The 15,217-nt window shown below is 41.0% G+C and overlaps 1 protein-coding gene, 1 non-coding gene and 1 pseudogene across 2 annotated transcripts in view; 1 reads left to right on the top strand and 2 right to left on the bottom strand.

Annotated features, from left to right (window-relative positions):
• NRG1 (neuregulin 1) overlaps positions 1–15,217 on the bottom strand; it is a 1,068,557-nt gene that overhangs the window by 928,564 nt on the left and 124,776 nt on the right. The gene's annotated exons all lie outside the window — the stretch shown is intronic.
• On the bottom strand, positions 12,233–14,935 carry LOC136403242 (developmental pluripotency-associated protein 2-like; annotated as a pseudogene).
• Positions 12,335–12,410, top strand: TRNAS-AGA (transfer RNA serine (anticodon AGA)). The gene has a single exon. It is a non-coding gene; the product is annotated as a tRNA-Ser (tRNA).

Here is a 15,217-nt window from a genome sequence, read left to right as displayed (position 1 = left end):
CTAACCTGTTCCACCAGAGTATCAACAGGAAACAGCTCCCATTTGCCAGCAGAGGTTGCATTCTTTGGGTTTGTAAAGAAAATACATGGAATAAGACATGGACAATTCTAATAAGAATAATTCTTCAGGTACCTAGGTCAACCTTCATCATAGAGCTGCGATCCTGGGTCCTCAGCCACAGCTCTTCCAAAGCACAGTGACAGACTCCTCCTGCACAATCACTGTTTTTAGAGTAGTAATCTGGGCCTTCTGCATCTTGGCTATTCAAAACAGCTTCCCCATGTGTAAGGTGAAGTTCGTAAGAGTAGCGCTTAGGGTTGTTGGGAGGATTCAATGAGTTACGATGCATAAAGCCCTGAACCATGCCACATAGTAAACTCTCTGCAAACATTAGTTGCTACTACTCTTATGTCCCTATCTTTACCAAAGTAATGAGCCAGGCAACAATGTCTTTCTATACCTTGAGCTGATCATTCAGCTTCATAGCAACTATTCAGCATCAACTAGATGTTGAGCTCTACAACGGGAACTGAAGAAGGAGTAATAAAAGGCGAAACAGATCCCTTTGTACATGCAGATGAGAATAGTAAGAGCAAAAACTAAGGCACAAAAGCCTTCCCACACCCGGCGTGTATAACGACTGGTATGCTGGTGGTGACCAGAGACAGGCTGGCCAGTCTCACTAGCGAGCAGGGCTGCCCTGGACCACAGGAGGGCTGCCACAGCAGAGAGCAGGGACAGTGGCAGGCAGGCACGCAGACAGACAGACAGACGGAGGAGCAGGGCACAGGCTCAGTGGTGGCTCCGCACAAGGAGAGTGAGAAAATTTCTGGAAACATGAATAAATCAAGAGTCTTGTAAACCACAAAAGTGCTCATGCTTTAGCTGTTATGGTTTCCGATGTGGATGGACCTCATAAAGTTTTAACCCATCCCACGGTCACAATGTTTCATGTGACTGAGACCCACGTGATTCTTTCTCCTGGAGTTCCGCCTGTTAGAGGAAGCAAGAGGGATGGCTCGCTGCGCCCCCATTCCCACCGCCCCCGACCACATGGCACACGAGCTTGGGGCTCTGCTCTGCCGCTGCCAAACTCTGTGACCTTGGATATTTACTCCCTGGGCCTCAGGGTTTGCTCACATGGAAGTAGGGCTAATCATAACTCTGTGCCTAACAGGGTTGCTGTGAAGACTAAATGAATCAATAGAGGAAAAGTTCTTGAAAGAGTCCTGGCACCTCGTAAGTATTATGTAAGTGTTTACATTACCTTAATGAGCGCTATTATACGTAGGCTGTTCTCTGTCTGCTCTAGCTCTGATTACTTTGTCCGAGACCAGACATCCAGCAGACGGACCTTGAGTCCTGTGCTCACTTGGCAGAGCTCCGGGCTCTTCGGAAGTGGTCTCATAACAAATGAAAGAAAACACAGAGGCAGGGATGAGACCTGGACTTTGAATACAGGCCTCACAGACGTGAGTGTGAGGGAGACACTCCATTTCTTCCCAGGGTCTAAAGCTCCCTCAAGCAGGGAAGTTAGTTTGTTTTTTTCCATCTTTTCCAGCACAGAGGCCTGGGCATCTAAATGCAAACAGGACATACTTGGTGCCCTCCACATCACACGCAGAAACCCACAGAGCCCTCTCAGACTGCAGGCAAGATCCCCAGCTGGGAATTAGGAGGCACAAGGACATCTGTTTCTCCATTTATCTATTTTTTCATTTTGCAGGGACACAGCCCAGTGGTTCTCAAACTTACAGCCTACAACCCTCTGAGAGCTTTAACCAGCCCCTTGAGTTTCACCTCATCCAGTCACAAAAAGACAAAGAAAAAATAGATAAAACTCTAAGCTTCTAGTCCAGAGGTCAGGAACTTTTTTGGCTGAGAGAGCCATGAACGCCACATATTTTAAAATGTAATTCCATGAGAGCCATACAATGACCCGTGTACATTATGCATTATCCAATAAAAATTTGGTGTTGTCCCAGAGGACAGCTGTGATCGGCTCCAGCCACCCGCAACCATGAACATGAGCGGTAGGAAATGAATAGATTGTAACACATGAGAATGTTTTATATTTTTAACATTATTTTTTTTATTAAAGATCTGTCTGCGAGCCAGATGCAGCCATCAAAATAGCCACATCTGGCTTGCGAGCCCGATCCCTGCTCTAGACCATTTTACAGGCAGTGCCCTTGAACAGCTGCAGAGATCCAGAGGAGAGAATGTTTTTGGATTGCCCACTGTATAGCAGGCTTTACCATCTATTACTTCATTTAATTCTCCTAACAGCCTATGAAGAGGGGAGCAGCGGACACATTTTAAAACACGCAAACTAAGGCCTGGCAAGTTGAACAGAAATGCTTCATATTCTAATCATCGGCCACTGATAAGGTTTTGATTTGACGTCAGGCAGCCTTGACCCTCACTACAACCCTTCTCTGTGTTTATTCATTCAACAAATACCCAATAAAGGCCTACTCAATGTTGGACACTGATATAGGAATGGAAGTACAATAAGAAAAAGACCAAGTCCCTGAGCTCAGGGAGTTTACATTCTAGAAAGGAAAAAATAAAATAAACCAAAAAATAGAGTATGATCTCAGGTGGAAAAAAAAAAAAAAGAAACTTGATGGGGGAGCAGGGGTTAGAGCAGAGCAGGTATGGCCAACATATGGCTCGCAGGCTGGATCCGGCCTGCATAATGAGTTTATGCAGCCTGTGATTAAATTTTTAATATTCTCCGCTACTTTAAAATCTCAGCTACTCAGAAGCATCTTTGATTATTGGAAATCGAGAGGCCCTGGCTGGTTGGCTCAGTGGAAGAACATCTGCCTGGCGTGCGGGAGTCCCGGGTTCGATTCCCAGCCAGGGCACACAGGAGAAATGCCCATCTGCTTCTCCACCCCTCCCCCTCTCCTTCCTCTCTGTCTCTCTCTTCCCCTCCCGCAGCCAAGGTTCCATTGGAGCAAAGTTGGCCTGGGCGCTGAGGATGGCTCTGTGGCCTCTGCCTCAGGTGCTAGAATGGCTCTGGTCACAACAGAGCAATGCCCAGGATGGGCAGAGTATCGCCCCCTGGTGGGCGTGCCAGGTGGATCCCGGTCGGGCACATGTGGGAGTCTGACTGCCTCCCCGTTTCCAACTTCAGAAAAATACAAAAAAAAAAAAAAAAAAGGAAATTGAGATACTTAAGAAGATAGTGATATGTGGAAAAGAATTCTGTGTGACTAAGCTAGGGTTAACTTCCAATAATTGGTCGAATGGATTCACGATACTTATTTTTTTTAAAAATTTCATTATAAAGATTTACAACTTTTGTACTTGTCTATACTTGATATAAACCATTTGATGTTTAGCGGTGATGTGAAACCCACATTCTTTTAGGCGGAGTTTGCCAGTGCACACCCAAGGTCAAACAATTCGTTATTTTTGTGGTCAAGTGTGCTGAATCAAGTGGCACTGTAGCATAGACAATAGCTGCAGTTGTTAACTGAAAACGTGTCCAGGCTGTTTGTAAAACAAAATAATTATTTTATTTGCAATATAACCCTTCAAGCTCACTCTATTAATTAAATATTATTTTGATTGATTGTGATACAGTTTGGATATTTATACAGTATGTAATTATATTTTTATTAAAATAACATTGTATATTAAAATTTTTTTCACTCACATTTATTCATAAACAGATTACATAATAAAATTTTGTTTACTTAAAAGAATCATTTTTGTATTTAACATTTTTTAATTTTAATATTTCATCCAGCCCGTGAAAAAAGTTTTCTTTCTAATCTGGCCCTGGGGTAAAAACTGTTGGCCACGCCTGGGTTAGAGAGTGACAAGAGAGCGAGGGCCCTACTGGGGAGGTGGAATTTGGGGAAACCCTTAAATGAAGTGAGCGAGTCAGCCAGGCAAAGATCTGGGGGAGGAGGAGAAGGAGAAGTTTACAGCAGAGGAGACAGGAAGTTCAAAGGTCCTGAGGCAGATCCAGAAAGGGCAGGAAAGCCAGTGCGATTAACAGTGACAGTGGGACAGAGGAAACAGTGTAGGAGACAGAGAGGAGGTTGAAGACACTGTCGTGGGCTGATCGTGCTTAGTTCCAATCAGCACTGTAAGACATTTGTGTCGCATTTGATTGTATCAGAAAACCACTGCAGGGTTTTGCACTGGGGATTCCATTCTCCACAGAATTACATGTTTAGATCACTCTGGCTGATGTGAGGGGACCTGGCTACCTGGTAGCAGGAGTCACCACAGGGGTTCTAGTTAGGAAGCTGAGACGGAGCAGTCTGAATGAGAGATTATGACAGCTTGGACTAGGTTTGTAACTGAACTCATGACATATTTCAAGGTGTGTTTCTGGAATCAGGGTAGTCCTAACGGAATTCTCCTGTGAAAATACTTTGTAAACACAGTTTGAGGACTGTAGAAATCAAGACTAATGAGACGCCTTCAGTCTGTCCCAGCCATAACTTATATGTGATGTTATCACCCATGTGACAGTGTACCAAGCATGTAATTCAGTATTAGGACAACGGTGAGCACCGAGCTACACTGACAATGTCACTTTAACCTTTTCAAAGATTAAAGCATGGCCCTGGCCAGTTGGCTCAGTGGTAGAGCATCGGCCTGGCATGCAGGAGTTTCGGGTTCGATTCCCAGCCAGGGCACACAGGAGAAGCACCCATCTGCTTCTCCACCCCTCCCCCTCTCTTTCTTCTCTGTCTCTCTCTTCCCCTCCCACAGCCGGGGCTCCATTGGAGTAAGGTTGGCCCAGGCACTGAGGATGGCTCTGTGGCCTCCGTCTCAGGTGCTAGAATGGCTCTGGTTGCAACAGAGCGATGCCTCAGATGGGCAGAGCATCGCCCCCTGGTGGGCATGCCGGGTGGATCCCAGTCGGGCACATGTGGGAGTCTATCTGACTGCCTCCCCATTTCCAACTTCAGAAAAATACAAACAAACAAAAAAAGATGAAAGCGCTCACTTTCTTTTTCCTAACTCATCAGCCAGTTTGGGAGCAATTTTATTTTGCTACAAGTAGGTTCTGAAATTCTGAACTCCTAAATAGTCATCGGTTTCACACATTTCTGCATTACTCAGAAGACTTCTCCACAGTCAGCTCAGCCTGAACCAGGGCATTCACAGATGGGCATATCATGCAATAAATCTCTTCCTTCTCTCAAACTCGCTTTGAGGTACCCAAGAATGACTAGGACTACCTATTTTCATGTGAGAAGATAAAATTTTGGAGAGATTATAAATCTGTTTGAAGAGGGTCATCAGATATAATTTTGTGCTAAAAACCAAAGGTAGCTTCTTGGTACGTCTTCAACGGACAATGACGTGACCCCATACACAGTCTAGTATTTTTCACAAATTTCCCTTTGTCATCACAACAACCCAAACAACCCAGTCAGCTACCTAGACTTTTACAGCCACCAGTTTGTGCTGAGGGGGAAGCAGAAAGCACACCTATGGCCATGCGGGGAGTTAGAGGCAAACCCAGGACCGAATCCCTGATCTTCCCAACTACGGACCAGGGCTCACTTGATCAGACCGACCTACTTTCCAATTTGACGTATAGTTTTCCAGGGTCAGAAAACCCAAAACAACTTTATTCTTTAAAAATGCTGCTAAAAAAGAATAAGTATTCTTAGCAGATTCAGCAATTGTTGAGAAAAACTCAGGGAAAATAAGCCAGGGTTAACTCCTGCCCATGGTTAAACATATCCCCAAAGGGAGTTATGTGTCTTTCCCTTCGACTGGTCAAATGCAACACAGCTCAAGACCTTATGATGTGAAGTCCTGGCTATGAAGAAAAAGATTCCTGATTAGAAGAAGCAGCAGAGATGACTTTTCATGAGAGAGGCAGGATAAACTAACAGCAGAAGTGTACAAAAGAAGTGTACAAGCAGCAAATGTGTACAAAAACACAGAGATAAAAAAACTGAATATTTAGAGAAAACGTCTGTAGATAAGTATTGATAATAACTACAATGACAGGTTCTTTCTGAACCAAAAACTAGGCCATGTACTATAATAATGGAATGAAACATTTAAAGTCATGCAAAAATTCGGGACTTATGAATGCTGTTATTATAATATACTATATGTTATAGTATATTATATAATAAGATATTTATCATATATAATATATCATACTGTGTATTGTTTCTCCAATGTTGAAAACAAAATAACCCAAATATAGTGACTTCTGTGTACCGACACTCACAAATGGGATAACAACTGTATATGCTCAAGAAATTAAATAAAATAATGGATGATCTGTAAACCATGAACCATGAATAACTGCTGTGGGTAACTATGTTGGACAGGCTTCAGCTGGTTATCATCCAATAGAAACTTCCGTAGTAAAGCAGAATAACACTAGAACACACAAGCACCTGTGTTCACGCAATGTGCAAGCCTACTTTTTTGCACTGTGTTTGCATTTTTCTGTCCGGTGCGCTGAGAGAGCAACTTTGGTAGAAGAAGGAGTAAATGCAGGAGAAAGTCTAAGTGAGTAGCAAGTGATTCCAAATCTGCTCTCAGTACTCATTGAACAGGGTCAGAAACTGTAGCCATAGAACATTCTTTTAAGAACTTGGTAAGCTTTTTAGAACTTGGGCATTTCTCCCTTTTTATGATTATTGTCCATTTTCCTGTAATTCTTCGCACATTCTTACATATATATATACATAAGTAAATTGATATATATCTTATTTGGCTAAAACCTAATCCTCCTGGTGATCTTTGGACAATTGGCAATCATCTCTTTATCCTTCTTGTAACTCATCCCCCATGGAGCGAAGTCCTAAAAGATATAGATGTCCTGTCAGAATTAACATAATTAGAGAACAATGTCATCTCAGTAACAGCTAAAAATTGGGTGGGGGACAAAAACCAATGTCTTTCAAGGAGTGAATGGGTAAACAAACTGTGTTACATGTATACAATAATGTATTACTCAACCTTGAAACAAGCAACAAGAATGGATCTCAGAATGTGTGCTGAGTGAAACAAGCCAAGCATAGCTACCCTTCTACTGACATAACTTCCTTGAAATGGGAAATGTTCAGTGATGGAGATTAGTGGTTATCAGGCATTGGAGTAGGGGGAGGACATGATTACGAAGGAGTAGCTGGGGCCTGACCTGTGGTGGCACAGTGGATAAAGCGTCAACCTGGAATGCTGAGGTCGCCAGTTTGAAACCCTGCACTTGTCTGGTCAAGGCACATATGGGAGTTGATGCTTCCTGCTCCTCCCCCCACCCTCTCTCCTCTCTAAAATGAATAAATAAAAAGAAAACAAACAAACAAAAAAACAAAGGAGCGGCTGGGGAATGCTTCATTGGCATAATTGAAGAGTTCTGTATTCAGAATGTGGTGATGGTGATAGAAATCTACACGTGATGAAATTTCATAAAACTATAACCTCCTTAACCCCTCCAAAAGAGTCAATATAAATACAAGTGAAATCTGAATAGCATTTCTAGTTTAGTTAATAACAATGTGTCAATGTTAATTTTCTGGTTCCGATCATTATAATGTGGTTATATAAGATGTTGTTGAGGGAAGAAGGGTAAAGTGTCCCTGGAAACACTGTAACATTATAACTCCAGCATCTAAATTTTTTTAAGTTTCAAAAATATGTAAATTAAATAAATGACCCTCTTTTTTCTGGCCATTCCTATACCAAATCATAAAGTTGCAGAAATCTGACTTTTATCAAGGTAAGTAACAAAACAGGAAGAATATTTCTGCTACAAATATTTTAAACTCAAGTTTTTCTAGCCTTTTAACTACAAATAATTTCACATTGAGAGTTGTTTTGGCTAATATATATATATATATATATATATATATATATATATATATATATATATATATATATATATATCTTTCTTCTGTGTACCATTCAAACTCAAGGCACAGAGAGGGATCATGTCAAAGAGACAGCCGCATGTCCCCTTGGAGTGCAGGAACTTGACTCAAGATAATCCCAACCCACCAGCCAAGTCTCAAAAACTGTTCTCTATTCCCAAGATGGTTTCACATGTTCCACTTTATTTTTATCCTTAAAACTCTATAATACAGCCCACCTTCCTCTCCTTTACACTGATGTCAATAGCTACGTCTTGGGAATTCTCTCTCCCCATTGCTCTTGAATATATCTGAAGAAGGCACATCTCTGGAGCTTTGGTGCCCTGGAAATAAACACACCAGAGCTTTTCCTCTAAGGACCTGCGGCTTCTCACTAAAGAGGAGTTACAATGAATCTGAGTACTTTATAAATTTTTCAGTACAGCTGTCCTTGGTCTATTTTGTTTCCCTTTCTAAATATGCATAAAACATTGATGCCTCCAAACTTTCTTCCTAGAAGTGAACCTCATCATCAACCTTCTTGGTCACAGAAGAAGCCTATTACGAATTATTTTACCATTGGTGCCCTTAGTAAGTAATGTAGAAATGAGGAGACTCCCATCTGTATACCCCTACTTTGAGGGAATTCATCCTCAACATCGGCACCTCCCTTCCCTTATCCTTAAATCTGCTCTTACCGCCTATTTACTGCCTTATACTTCACATTTCCTTAGCTTTAACTTCTTATTTATTTATTTATTTATTTATTTATTTATTCTGTTTACATAGATTCTAGTGTCTTCCCAGACGCATCCTCTTTCCCCGTATTCCCCTCAATATCTTCCCTACACCCCTCCCAACAGCTTCCTCCTCCCTACCCTTCAGGTTTAATTCCATTCCTCAGTTCACATTGTTCCTTGGATTCCTCAAATGAGCGAGGTCATATGAAATTTTTCCTTCTCTGCCTGGCTTATTTCACTCAACGTAATAGTTTCCAGGTCCATCAATGTTGTTGCAAAAGGTAATATTTCCTTCTTTTTAATGGCCCCATAGTATTCCACTGTATATATGTACCACAGCTTTTTAATACACTCGTCCACTGACGGACACTTGGGCTGTTTCCAGATCTTTCATATTATAAACAATGCTGCCATAAACATGGGGGTACATTTCTTTTTTTTTTTTTTTTTGAGTCAGTGATATGGTGTCCTTGGATATATTCCTATAAATGGGATGGCTGGGTCAAAAGGCAGTTCCATTTTTAATTTTTTGAGGAATCCCATACTGTTTTCCACAGTGGCTGCACCAGTCTGCATTCCCACCAGCAGTGCAGGAGGTAGAAATGCAGACTGGTGCAGCCACCGTGGAAAACAGTATGGATGTCATGAAACCATAAGCATCGTAGAAGAAAACATAGGCAGTAAGCTCACTGACATCTATAGCAGCAGTATATTTGCTGATTTATCTCCACGGGCAAGTGAAATAAAAGACAGGATAAACAAATGGGACTATATCAAACTAAAAAGCTTATGGACAGCTAAAGACAATATGAACAGAATAAAAAGACAAACCACACAATAGGATAACATATTTGACAATACATCTGATAAGAGGTTAATAACCAAAATTTATAAAAAATCTTGTAAAACACAACACCAGGAAGACAAACAATCCAATCAAAAAAATGGGCAAAAGAAATGAATAGACATTTCTCCAAAGAGGACATACAGATGGCCAATAGACAGATGAAAAAATGTTCAACATCACTAATCATTAAAGAAATGCAAATTCAAACCACAATGAGACACCACCTCACACCAGTCAGAATGGTGCTTATTAACAAAACAACACAAGATAGGTGCTGACGAGGATGTGGAGAAAGGGGAACCCTCCTACACAGCTTTTACTCTTGACTCTGTCTAACTCTACTCTCTTTTTTATGACTCCAGTGAAAAATTATATCTCAGTGTGGGTAGCCATGGTGCTAATAGCTGACAAGCCAAAAAAAGTAGACAATTGGTGGCAGAGGTCTGGAAACCATGCCTTCTTGAAAGATAGCCTGCTAGCAATTCAGATTTGGTGGCCGCATGGTTCATAAAACAAGTGATCAGCCTGAGCTAGAGTTGACTGACTATTGGATAGTTATCCTTGCAGGCTGTGAGCTCTTGACTTATGGAAGAGTTCAAGTTCAAGAATCTGGAAAACTTCTTTTCTTGAAGTGTCATTATAAACTGGACTCTCCACCATGATGGAGTCTTGACTTAAGGATTCCTTCCATTCAGTTATAAATTTAAGTTTCGCTCTAAATCAAAATTTCTCAGCTCTAGTTTCCTATTTACTTTCCAAATTGAGTTTATGTTTTCCTCCTTTTAAAATTAAAGATCATATCTTAACAACTAGACCAAATGCCTGATACCACATAGCCACCAAAAAAAGGTGATAAAATCAAATGATCAGCAACTCAAACTCATTCCAATGTTTTGCACATAACAGACTCTTTATAAATTTTTGAATAAATGTTGAGAGACCGTATAATGCACACCAAAATTATTCTTGTAAGAAAGGTCTAGATAATCAGCATGGTGACCATGTTAGGAAGGAAGAAGTTCTGTAAATAACTATTAACTATAATGACAAGTTATTTTCTAAACCAAAAACTAGGCCAGGTACTATTATAATAGAATGAAACTTTTGAAATTGAGACCACATGAAAATTCAGGACCTCAGCTGCTCTTATTATAACAAACTGTATATTGTATTACATATTAAAGTGCCTACCATATAATAAAGTGTTTATGATATGTAATATATAATACTGTATACTACTTTATTCTCTTATTTTACCTTGTTTTAATGGGTCTCAAAATTCTGTGGCAGACTTTCAATCAAGTTGTTTCTATTAAAAAGCACTGTTTTTTTTAAAAAAAAAACTAGTCATTTAAAACTGTCACATGTACACAAAAAATGGTCCACAAAATATTCTCCTTTCCATCTAAAAGTTTCATGACACATTATTATATAAAAAGTATATATTATGTATAAAATACTGTGTACTATATATTACATATTATTTATAATAGCAATATATATACATTTACCTATACATACACACATACATGCATATTTAATTGTTAGTTAACATGAATAATTAATTATTCTGATTAATATGTATAATTAATTCTATAACCCTGATTTTAATTAAATAGAACTAATTCTGATTTTATATATATAAACTCTGATGCAACTCTGATTTATAAATAAATATATGCCACTCTAATTTACATGTATAATGCAAACAAAATCTCAAGGTTCACATTAACAAGAACTCTCCTGAATGTACACAGTTCAGTTTCACAAAATGTACTGCTATTTATAATCTTAAAAAACAAACTAGAAACATTTTTGAACTTTATGGTCTCATTAGAAAAAAAATTTTTGTCTTAGATCTTAATGATTTCACTCAAGAAACAGTTACCAGGCCCTGGTCGGTTGGCTCAAAAGTAGAATGTCAACCTGGCAGGTGGAAGTCCCGGGTTTAATTCCCGCTCAGTGCACACAGAAGTGACCGTCTGCTTCTCCACCCTCCCCTCCCCTTTCTCTCTCTCGCTCTCCCCCTTCCACAGCCATGGTTTGATTGATTTGAGCATGTGGACCCCAGGCACTGAGAATGGTTCCATGGAGCCCCCACCTCAAGGGCTAAATAATAGCTTGGTTGCAAGCATCAGCTGAAGATGGGCAGAGCATCAGCCCCAGAAGGGAGCTGCCGGGTAGATCCTGGTCGGGCACATGCAGGAGTCTGTCTCTGTACCTACCCTATTCTCACTTAAAAAAAAAAAAAAAGAAAAAGAGTTACCATTAATTCCCAAACTCAACTGCCTAATATAAATATGTAGGGACCTTAAAAATAAAACAACCCAGAAACTAACACCTGGGTTCCATTCCCCAGAAATTCTCATTTCATTGGACTGTAATTTATTCTGTTTTTAAGATTATATTTAGGAAATTTTGAATCTATACAGACTATGACCTCATTATACAGCTTCAAAAATTATCAAATATGACATTCTTTTTTTATCAAGGTCCCTGATTTTGTTCTTTGGCTTGAGTTTTTTGTTGATTTGTTCGTCTTTGTTTTTGCTATATATTATATATACATAAACTTTAATTGCTATAAGAGAAGTAAATCTGAAAAGGCTACTGTATGATTGCAAATGTATGACATTCTGGAAAAGGCAAAGCCATGGATATAGTAAAAATATCAGTGGGTCAGTGGTTGGGAGAAGGGAGTGTCGAATAAGAGTAACCAAATTTTTAGGGCAGTGAAACTATTTTGTACAATTCTGTAATGATGGCTACATCTCGTTATACATTCGTCAAAACCTATAGAATGTAAAACACAAAGAGTGAATCCTAATATCAACTATGGGTTTCAGCGATAATGATGGGTCATTGTAAGTTCAAAAAGTTACCATTCAGCCCTGGCTGGTTGGCTCAGTGGTAGAGCGTCGGCCTAGAGTGCAGAAGTCCCGGGTTCGATACCTGGCCAGGGCACGCAGGAGAAGCGCCCATCTGCTTCTCCACCCCTCCCCCTTTCCTTCCTCTCTGTCTCTCTCTTCCCCTCCCGCAGCAGAGGCTCCATTGGAGTAAAGATGACCCGGGAGCTGGGGATGGCTCCTTGGCCTCTGCCCCAGGCGCTAGAGTGGCTCTGGTCGCGACAGAGTGCCCCCCCAGGGGCAGAGCATCCCCCCCTGGTGGGCAGAGCGTCTCCCCTGGTGGGCGTGCCGGGTGGATCCCGGTCTGGCGCACGCGGGAGTCTGTCTGACTGTCTCTCCCCGTTACCAGCATCAGAAAAATACAAAAAAAAAAAAAAAAGTTACCATTCTGCTGGTACAGGAAGTTGACAGCAGGGGAAATGCTGGGGGCTGGGGGCAGGAGGCAGAATTTGAAAACTCTTACTTTCTACACAATTTTTCTGAAAGCTTAAAATTGTTTTTAAAAACCCAGCAATTGGCCCTGGCCGGTTGGCTCAGTGGTAGAGCGTCGGCCTGGCGTGCAGGAGTCCCAGGTTCAATTCTCGGCCAGGGCACACAGGAGAAGCGCCCATCTGCTTCCCCACCCCTCCCTCTCTCCTTCCTCTCTGTCTCTCTCTTCCCCTCCCGCAGCCGAGGCTCCATTGGAGCAAAGATGACCGGGGCGCTGGGGATGGCTCCATGGCCTCTGCCTCAGGCGCTAGAATGGCTCTGGTCGCAACAGAGCAGCCCCCCAGATGGGCAGAGCATCGCCCCCTGGTGGGCATGCCGGGTAGATCCCGGTCGGGCTCATGAGGGAGTCTGTCTGACTGCCTCCCCGTTACCAACTTCAGAAAAATGCAAAAACAAAAACAAAAAAAACCCCAGCAATTAAAACAAAACAAAATTATATTCCACATAGATAAATGCCTGAAGCAGCAGTGACAGTCACTTACTGGCAAACCTCAGGTACAGACACTCACATTTGCACTTGAGGCATCAGGCAACACTGAGGATGTCCAGGATTGAGAACAGCAATCAATGGGATACAAGTCAATTTTGCTGTGAACTCACCACTATTTATTCTTTTTAATTTTTATTAATTTTAATTTGTGTTAACATGGATTCAAGTGTCCCACTCAATATAACACCTTTACCCCCCATCCCCGTGTCCCCCAATACCCCTCTTTTGCTTCCCTCCCCCCTTCCTTCTGGGATTTGCTGTCCTATTATCTGTATCTGTGTGTTATGTGCATATAATTTCACTAATCCCTTCACCTACTCTGCTCCCATCCCCTCATCCTCCTTTCCCTCTAACAGCTGTCCTTCTGCTCCCTGTGACCCTGTCTCTGCCTTTATTCTGTTCCTCAGTTCACTTTGCTCATTAGATAGCACATATAAGTGTGATCATGATATTTGTCTTTCTCTGCCTGGCTTATTTCACTTAGCATAATAACCTCCAGGTCCATCCATGTTGTCGCAAAAGGTGAGATTTCTTTCTTTTTCATGGCTGTGTAGTATTCTGTTGTGTACATGTACCACATCTTTTTAATCCACTCATCCACTGGTGGACACTTGGGCTGTTTCCATGATCCATCCAAAAGGAATGTTGTGGACATGTTCAAACCAAGTTGCTTCTTCTTCATTGTAATTAATCTTTTCATCATCCTCTTATTCCCTCCAACTTAGTTTCTGTTACAAGATTTCAGCCCACTTCCTCTTAACACATTCAGGGCAAAACATATTATCTTCTAGATTTGAGTGTGGGAAAGTGCAGGCTGGTAACAGAAAGAGAGAGATCATCTTCTTGGGAGTGTCAGGCACCCAGGCTGCCCTGCATGGAACTGCAGGTGAACCCGACCTTATCTGTCTGTCAAGAGAGGTCTGCCACGGACCACCCACCACCTCACACCAGATATTTGCAGCAGAAAGTTCTTGGCAAAAACAGGAATGGAACATGAATTCATAGTCTTAGGCTGCATGACTCTTGCAACAATTCTTGACCATGCCGCCAGCATGGCCTCCTGAGCTGAAGTTACCACTTCAACTACAGTTATATTGGTCCCTTCCTCTCTCTTACTCATCCTACAGCTTTTCTCATTCCTTGCTTTCTTGGTTGCCGTCTCGCATTTCCTTGAATATGACTGCAGTGTGTCATTTGTAGTGTTCCAGCAGTACTTTGTTGTTGTTTTCAGAGTAAGCATGTTCCCTGAGCCTCAGATAAACATCTCTTTTCTTGACATCAGTACTCAAATTAAATTGTTGGCACCAGTTCTGCAAAGTGTCCCAACATATTTACTTTATTAATTGAAGGTACTTTGGTTGGCCAAGGAGGGATTGGTTTTGAGCAACCTTTGAATTGTTTATTTGTTTAAAGAAAATGAACGTCATTGTTTGTCTTAGGCATCCTCAGATTTGCTTCTCAGGTTGAAAAAAAAAACTTGGTTCCACTTGATGTTTTTCATCACATCCCTCATTCACTGGAACCAGTGTGAGAACCACGCTTTCTTCATCTAATTCATACTCAGAGAAATCCTTCTCATTGCTCTCAGAACTTGAGCTTGCCATTATGAGGAGCTTGAGTGTTGTAAATAAAATCCCACACTCCATGTTATTTCATTCATAAATATTTCTCCATAAAATTCTGATTTTTAATATTAATATAATTTAACAAAATTTAAAAGGCTTAACAAAATTTATAAAAGCTCCTTAATATGATATAATAGTCATTTGCTACTCAAACTTTCCCAAATTGTTACAAAGCTATTTTTTCTAAAATTCAGTTTCTTTGAATTATCCACAAAAAAGTTCACATGTTGCTTTTGGTTGTTAGATCCCTTAGTTCCCATT

Source organism: Saccopteryx leptura, chromosome 4 (assembly GCF_036850995.1).
Source record: "Saccopteryx leptura isolate mSacLep1 chromosome 4, mSacLep1_pri_phased_curated, whole genome shotgun sequence".
NCBI lineage: Eukaryota > Metazoa > Chordata > Mammalia > Chiroptera > Emballonuridae > Saccopteryx > Saccopteryx leptura.
This window is presented reverse-complemented; position numbering and strand designations above follow the sequence as displayed.